Source organism: Meleagris gallopavo, chromosome 3 (genome assembly GCF_000146605.3).
Source record: "Meleagris gallopavo isolate NT-WF06-2002-E0010 breed Aviagen turkey brand Nicholas breeding stock chromosome 3, Turkey_5.1, whole genome shotgun sequence".
Taxonomy (NCBI): Eukaryota; Metazoa; Chordata; class Aves; order Galliformes; family Phasianidae; genus Meleagris; species Meleagris gallopavo.
In genome coordinates this window covers 2,928,375-2,936,475 of record NC_015013.2, presented here as the reverse complement: position 1 = coordinate 2,936,475, position 8,101 = coordinate 2,928,375, and the positions used below count along the sequence as shown (strand labels likewise).

Below are 8,101 nucleotides of genomic sequence, written 5' to 3'. Positions count from 1 at the left end.
TTGGCCATGAGCCAGCAGTGTGCCCTTGTGGCCAAAAAGGCCAATGCCATTCTGGGGTGCATTAAAAAAAGTGAGGTCAACAGGTCAAGGGAGGTGATCCTCCCCCTCTACTCTGCCCTGGTAAGGCCTCATCTGGAGTACTGTGTCCAAGAGACAGTAATCTCTTGGAAAGAGTCCAGAGAAGGGCCACAAAGATGGTGAAGGGCCTGGAGCATCTCCCCTATGATGAAAGGCTGAATGAACTGGATCTGTTCAGCCTTGAGAAAAGATGACTGAGAGGGGACCTAATCCAGGTCGATAAATACCTAAGGTATTTATAAATACCTAAGTGGGGGGCAGAGTGGGGAGGTCAGACTCTTTTCAGCAGTGTGTGAAGACAGGATGAGGGGAAACAGCCAGAAACTGCAGCAGAGGAAGTTCTGCACGAATGTGCGCAAGAACTTCTTCACGGTGAGGTGACGGAGCACTGGAACAGGCTGCCCAGGGAGGTTGTGGAGTCTCCTTCTCTGGAGATATTCAAGACCCGCCTGGACGCCTACCTGTGCGACCTGATGTAGGGAACCTGCTTTGGCAGGGGGGTTGGACTCGATGATCTCTGGAGGTCCCTTCCAATCCCTATGATTCTGTGATTCTGTAACAACAACAGTTGCTAGTTTCAGAAAAGATAGCAAGGAAAGAACTGCAGTAGCATTTGGTGTCTTTTAGGGTCATAGAAGAATAAAATAATTCAGATGTGAAGGGATTTCAGAAAATAATTTATTTCCACCTCCAGCTCAGAGCAGGGTCACCTGCAGGGTCATGATGTCAGACCATGTTGCTCAGTCAGATCTTGAAAACACACAAGGACAAAGAATGCACAGACACTCTTCTGTCCTTATAGTGGAGAACTTTTACTTTATAACCAGCTAGAATTCTTTGCTTTTAATCTATGCCTGTTCTCTCAGCCTCCCACTAAGGACTACTGTGAAGAGCCTGGCTCTACATCCTGAACAACGTTTTACAGGTATCAAAAGGCTGCTGATGTACTCCTTCCTCCCCTGCTAAAACCAGTTACCTCAGCTTCCCCACACATGGCATCTGCTCCATGATCATCTCAGTGCACCTTTCTCCAGTTAACTGATGTCTTCCTTGTAACAGCGTGGCCCAAAACTGGACGCTGTATTCTAGATATGGCATAACAAATTCTGGAGATAGTAATTTCTTTAGAAATGCTGATTGTGCTCCTGTTAAAATATCCCAGGCTATCCTCTTTTCTGCCAAGGCACAGTGGCTCTCATTCAACTTGCTATCAGTATACTAACACCACTGGATCCTTTTCAACAAACCTGCTCTCCAGTATATCAATCTCCAACCTGTATTGCTGTAAGTAATTATTTCCAGGTGCAGGACTTTGCATTTGTCCTTGCTGAGTTTCATAGACTTCATCCAGGCTGCTCTGGATGGTAGTCTTTCTTTTGAGATTATCAGTTCTTCTTCCCAGTTTGGTATCAACTGAGAACTCAACAAGAGTGAATCAACTGCCTCCTCCATGTCATTAATAAAGATGATAAACAGGACACATCCCAGTACAGATTCCTTTGGTATTCCACTTCTTATTGCCCTGCAGATAAAGTATGACCTATTAACTTCTCTTCTCTGAACCCGATTATTCAAACAAATTTTCAGTCCTCTAACTGTCTATCCATCAAAGCTATAATATGCTAAAATGGATACAAAAATATTGAGTGTTGAAACCTTTAAAGTCAATGCAAATGACATCCACTTATTTACCCTCACCCAGAAATCTAGCTATTTTATTATCAATAGCAATGAAGTCTGTCAGGCATGACTTTACCCTTCACATGATCAGAAAGAAATGTGTTCCAGGACTCTGCCTATGATCTCTCCAGAGATTTAAGGAAAGATGGATGGCTTTCTGGTTTGGAAAGGGTACTTCTTAGTAGAGAGCTAATAGGAACTTCAAGTTGGTGAAATAAAAGAAAAATTGAACAGATTATTCCAAACGCTATCTCAATACAGTGGCCAAGTTTGGTAACTGTTTCTTACCATAAAGTTTTAACAGTTCTTCAACTCAGTGTTACACTTTTGTTTATAGTAGCATGTACAGTTTTGTTTACCTGTATTCAAAGAGAGAAAATTAAGCTGGAAGGGCTAAAAGCACACTTGTAGCATCTTAAGACCTTTTAAGATCTGAAGGGGGATTTGGCTGTTCTCTGTACTAAAGAGGCAGAAGAGCGATTTAAACAAAATTTTCAATAACAAAATTGCAAGTAAAGAGGACCCTAACCATAACCAGATTCAGTGTTGATAGGTTCAAAAAAAGGTAATAAAAAAAGAAGGCAGCTATGATGCAAGGGCACAAATTTTATATTAAATTTGTGCATGTTTATGTATAGTTTATTAATAAAAAAAATCTAAGTACATTTACATAAATATATACACATGCACACTAAGATGTACAATGTATTATCCAAAGCTAAAAAAAACTAAACATAAGTTATGGAAAATATTTTCCAAGTTTGGGTTCAACACAATCAGCTCTACTACTACTGTATGAACAGAGTAAGAACATTTTTGCTGGATTCACAAATCTATACATCATAATGAATATCTCACTGTTAGTTAAGAAGCAACAACTAGGAGAAAAAAAAGGAACAGTACCAACACTTTGCTCTTCATTTCAAATTCTCAAAATTTGAATCATCCCTCACATTTCCCATTGTGCTTATCACTTCTTGGCAAAATCCTGAATTCAAATTTTAACTCTATGCCTTCTGAACTTCAATAGAACTTGATGAAGAATCCACTTTGAAAAGGAAGAGGACTACACCTCAAACTTTTATGTTCTCATTTAGATAACAATATTACATTTCATGATTCACATGCAGTGCTTACATATAGATAATTACTTATATCACTATTTTTGCTAAGTCATTGTCTAAAAGCGTGATTTTAACTCTGGGAAATAAAAGAAATAATAAAGTAAACTTACCTGTTCACAAACATCCCGGCACATTAGATTGTCCTTCGCATGGTAACAACAAGACAGGCCTATGGAAAAGCAAGGAAGGGGAGATGGTGTTTAAAAGACTTGAAGTACTTTACCATTTCCTCCGAAGAGAATTACTCAGCTGATGGATGACCTATCAGAACGATCTGCCTGGTCCTCTGATTACTGTGAGAAATTTTCCTTCCCAGAAAACAAAATAACAAAACACAAAAACCAAAAAATCCAAGAAATTTTTGTTCCAAAGCTGACACTGACTCAGTTTGCCCAGCCTCACACTGAACATTTACTGCCAGCATAGGAGCAGCAACATGTGCTTTATGCTTCCAGCCATGTTTCTGCTCTTTCATTTGCATGAGCTTAGCACCTGCCAAATCCCTTCAGGAGGCAATGTGATAGAAAAGCGATCCTGTATGTATAAAAACTGTATTTGGCAATACATAGTTATGAAAGTCAGTTTGATTTTCATGAGATCAATATGAGGGGTCTTAGGCATGAATTCTCCGATATGCTTACAAAGTTTCTCATCCAAAAACTTGTAGTTGTTAGAAGAAGACAGCCATCAACAAACCCAAAATTCTTCAATACCGAGAGGATGTTAATAAATAAATAAACAAACAAACAAACAAACAGAAGAATTCAGCTTGAAAATGTCAAGAACTGAAAAAAAAAAGCCAATCATAATATCAATCAATGACCCAAACTGTCACAATCTAAAATAGCTACTACATTTTTGAACCATGTTTTAATGCTCTATTCATTCTATAATTCATGAAGAGAAGATGAACTGAAATTTAACTCATAAGTTCTGAATGTTTTCATTAATAAATAGAAGCAGTGCAGCAAAACACCTGTAATTAATGTAGAAAGCAGAAACCCTGCTTATGATATGGGGAGATGAAAGAACATAATGATCTACAAATGCAGAAAAAGGATATACCCCTGATGGCTCAAAAAATTTTCAAACTTGAAGGCAAAAAATGGCACACCTTGCAGGATTCTCATGGAGAGACTTCAACTTCCCACACATCTGCTGGATTTATAATACAACAGAAAGAGAACAGTTCCAGAGGTTCCTGGAGTGTGTGGGAGATAACTTCCTGACACAGCTGGTGAAGAAGTCAACAAGGGGAAGCAAGATCCTGGACTTGCTGTTTGTTAACAGAGAAGGTCTTGAGGGGATGTGAATCTTGGAGGCTGTCTGGGGCAGAGTGATCATGAGATGCTAGATTTCTGAATCCTTGTTAAACCATGGAGGGGAGTCAGCAGAGCTGCCTACTTGGGCAGACTTTAGCCTCTTCAGGACCATGGATGAGAGGGTCCCTTAGGAAGTAGTTTTAGGGCATGGGAGCCTAGGAAGGCTGGAAATACTTTAAGGAAGTTATTTTAAAGGTGCAGGAGCTGACCTTCCCCAAGTCATGGAAGATGTGCCTATGGGCAAGGAGGCCGGACTGGCTGAACAGAGACCTTCGGCTGGAACTCAGGAACAAAAGGAAAGCTTATGGTTTTCGCAAGAGGGAGCAAGCTACTTATGAGGTTCAAAATACAGAGAGAAGCAGTGCAGGGAGAAAATTAAAAAGACCAAAGTCCAGCTAGAACTGAACTTGCTTACTAAGGTGAATGACAATAATAAATATTTCTATAAATACATCAAAAGTAAGAGGAAGGCTAGGGAGAATCTCCATCCATTGCTAGAACACAGTGACCAAGGATCAGGATAAGACTGAGGTGCTTAATGCCTTCTTTGCCTTGGTCTTTAATAGAAGACTAGTTACTGCCTGGGTGCACAGCCCCCTGTGCTGGTAGATAGGGATGGGGAATAGAGTAGGCCCTGCATAACCCATAATGAGATCATTTTGGACTTGCTCTGAAAGCTGGACACTCACAAGTCCATGGGGTCTGATGGATTGCACCCTAGAGTGCTGAGGGAGTTGATGGATGTGGTTGCCAAGCCACTCTCCATCACCCTTCGGCAGTCCTGGCTAACTGGGGATGTCCTGGGGACTGGAGACTGGCAAATGTGACGCCCATCTTCAAAAAGGGCTGGAAAGATGATCCTGGTAGCTACAGACCTATCAGTCTCACCTCAGTGCCAGGGAAGGTCATGGAATGGATAATCTTGGGAGCCATCATGGATCAATTTAAAGTCAACCAGGGGATCAGGCCCAGTCAGCATGGGTTCATGAATGGTAGAACCTGTCTGACAAACTTGATTTCAATCTACGACAAGGCAACCATCTTATTGGATGAAGGTAAGGCTGCCAATGTGGTTTCTCTATCAGGACTTCAGTAAAGCCTTTAACACTGTCCCCCACAACATCCTCATGGAGAAGCTGGCTGCCCATGGTTTGGATGGGCATACATTCTGCTGGGTGAAACAGTGGCTGGATGGCCAGTTGTGGTCAATGGAGTTAAATCCAGTCCGGTCATGAGCAGTGTCCCCCCAGGGCTCGGTACTGGGGCTGCTTCTATTTAACATCTTTATTAACAATCTTGATGAGGGAATTGAGTGCACTCTCAGTAAGTTTGCAGACGACGCCAAGTTGGGAGGGAGTGTTAATCTGCCAGAGGGCAGAAAGGCAGTACAGAGGGACCTGGATAGACTGGATTGATGGGCCAAGGCAAACTGTATGAGTTCTAAAAGGGCCAAGTGTTGGGTCCTGCTTTTTGGTCACAACAACCCCAAGCAATCCTACAGAAGAGGAGGGAAGAGTGGCTGGAAAGCTCCCTGGTGGAAAAGAAGTTGGCTGAATATGAGCCAGCAGTGTGCCCAGGTAGCCAAGAAGGCCAATGGCATCCCGGCTTGTATCAGGAATGGTGTGATGAGCAGGACTAGGGAAGTTATCCTGCCCCTGGACTCGGCACTGGTGAGGTTTCACCTCAAGTACTGCATTGAGTTTTAGGCACCTCAGTACAGAAAGGACATTGAGGTGCTGGAGCAGGTCCAAAGAAGGGCAACAAGGCTGGGGAAGGGCTTGGAGAATATGTCCTATGAGAAGAGACTGAAGGAACTGGGGCTGTTTAGTCTGGGGATGAGGAGGCTAAGGGGAGACCTTATTGCTCTCTTTCAATATCTGAAAGGTGCTTACAGCGAGAGTGGGACTGGTCTCTTCTCACTGGTGACAGGACGAGGGGAAATCGTTTAGGTTGGCTATCAGGTCAAACTTCTTTACAGAAAGGGTTGTTAAGTGCTGTAATAGGCTCCCCAGGGAGGTGTTTGAGTCACCATCCCTGGGTGTGTTTAAAAACCGTTTGGATGTGGTGCTCAGGGACACGATTTAGTGGTGGGTTGTTAGAGTTAGGGTAGAATAGTAAGGCTGAGGTTGGACTTGATGATCTTCAGGGTCTTTTACAACCTGAGCAATTCTATGATTCTATGATTCCCTGCACGCTGTTCCTTGGGACAATCTGACCAGTATCAGTTTCATCATTAATTAGCACGTTCCACGAATTGTAATTGTAATTGGTAATGCCATCAGATTGAAAACATATTAACATAATGATGGGGAAAGGATTCATAATGAAAAAATATCCACCAAAATTAATTGTCAAAATAAACAACCTCACCCCACTCAGATGTACTTAAAGGTATGCTTTACTTAAAACCAGAAATAGTGGTTACTCAGTCAACTTTCTCATTGTTTTGTTTCACTGTCTCAGACATTTTTCATCACATAAATTTCCCCTCAGAGTAATCCTTACACTTAAGAGACCCAAGAATTTAGAGCTTCCAGCCTATGAAGAGAATTTATATTGGCTACTAAGAAAATGTATATGTTTAAACGTGCGTGTCACTTCATGAATATCCTAGATAACATTCAGTTATTTAATGCTCTCTGGCCTTTTATCCATTAGTTCCAAGTGGCTCATATCCCTTCTACAATGAACTAACAGATACCCAGGCTTGCTCTTTCCAGTCACTTCTATCACTGGGTTTCAAGCCTTAGCAATTATACCAAAGGTGTCTCAGAATGAAATACTAATATGCCAAATCTTACAGTCACTTAATTCCTTTTATATGATGCTGCTCTTAAAGTAATGCATTCTATTTTATTATGTTGGCTCACCATAGAGGCTGAAGTTTCCCACAAATATTGTTACGTTTTGTTGCCATACCAGGGAAAGCAACAGAAGGGCAGTCTGACAAAATGGCACCTGACATGGAAGTCTGTCTGAAGCAAAAGTGTCTCATTGAATTCCTCAATGGGAAAGCAAATGCAGCCACTGACATGCGTCTGTGCTCTCTGAGCATTTCTGGAGAGCAAGCAGTGGATGTAAGCACAATGAGGAGGTGAGTTGAGCGTTTCAGCAGCGGTGACAGTGGGTCATCTCCACTGGTGGGGACTTTTATGACTGTGGCACGCGGGCTTTTGTTCATCATTGGTGAAAATGCACAGTCAATGGCGATGAGTCTGAAGAATTGTATTCTGTAGCTGAGAATTTGGTCTATCAAACGGGCGATTGTGCTCTTTGTACGCTGTAGTTTCCACAGAAATAAACAGGAGGCACTACTTTCAGAGTAAAAAAAAAAATTCTAATCAAGTAACGGTATCATGAATGAGGAGCAATGTAAAGGCACAGAGTGCTGAAGTCAGAAAGCTGGGTTATGCACAGTATTCATCACAAACACGATTTCAGAGCACTGCCTCTCTTTTGAAACGCCCCGTGACTTCTCTTTCAGCCTCTTTCTCACCCGGCCGCCTCTTGTTTTAATAAAAGCTCCAAATTTCACTTCAAAACTTACATCCAACTACGGCAAAGCCCTCGCACTTTGTCCTTCGGCTAAGGTCTGCTATCTCAGTCACACCATCAGCCTTATCAAAGAGCTGGAATACACTATGCCACGTTCCAATTCGCCGGTTTTTCACTAAAAGCGGACTTCCTTCCTAAAAGTGGAAATCAGAAACGCGGTTCAACCACGCCGTGCCCTCAAACGCCTCCGATATCGAGGTTTTCTACTTTAGGTGTTACATTTTTCATCTTTCCCACTCTTGCTGCCGGCGCGACACGTTTAATAAAAGCTCTTTGCCACCATCTACACCCGCGCCGCCTTCTTTCATCGCGAAGAAGAGCCGCAACGGACAGCACGCCCTC

The 8,101-nt window shown here is 42.2% G+C and overlaps 1 long non-coding RNA gene across 1 annotated transcript; it reads right to left on the bottom strand.

Annotated features, from left to right (window-relative positions):
* Positions 1 to 663: 663 nt before the first annotated feature.
* Positions 664 to 7,781, bottom strand: LOC116216415. The gene is made up of 3 exons (XR_004159098.1): positions 7,752 to 7,781; positions 2,993 to 3,051; positions 664 to 2,117 (listed from the first exon to the last, which is right to left on the bottom strand). It is a non-coding gene; the product is annotated as an uncharacterized LOC116216415 (long non-coding RNA).
* Between the last annotated feature and the right edge of the window lie 320 nt (positions 7,782 to 8,101).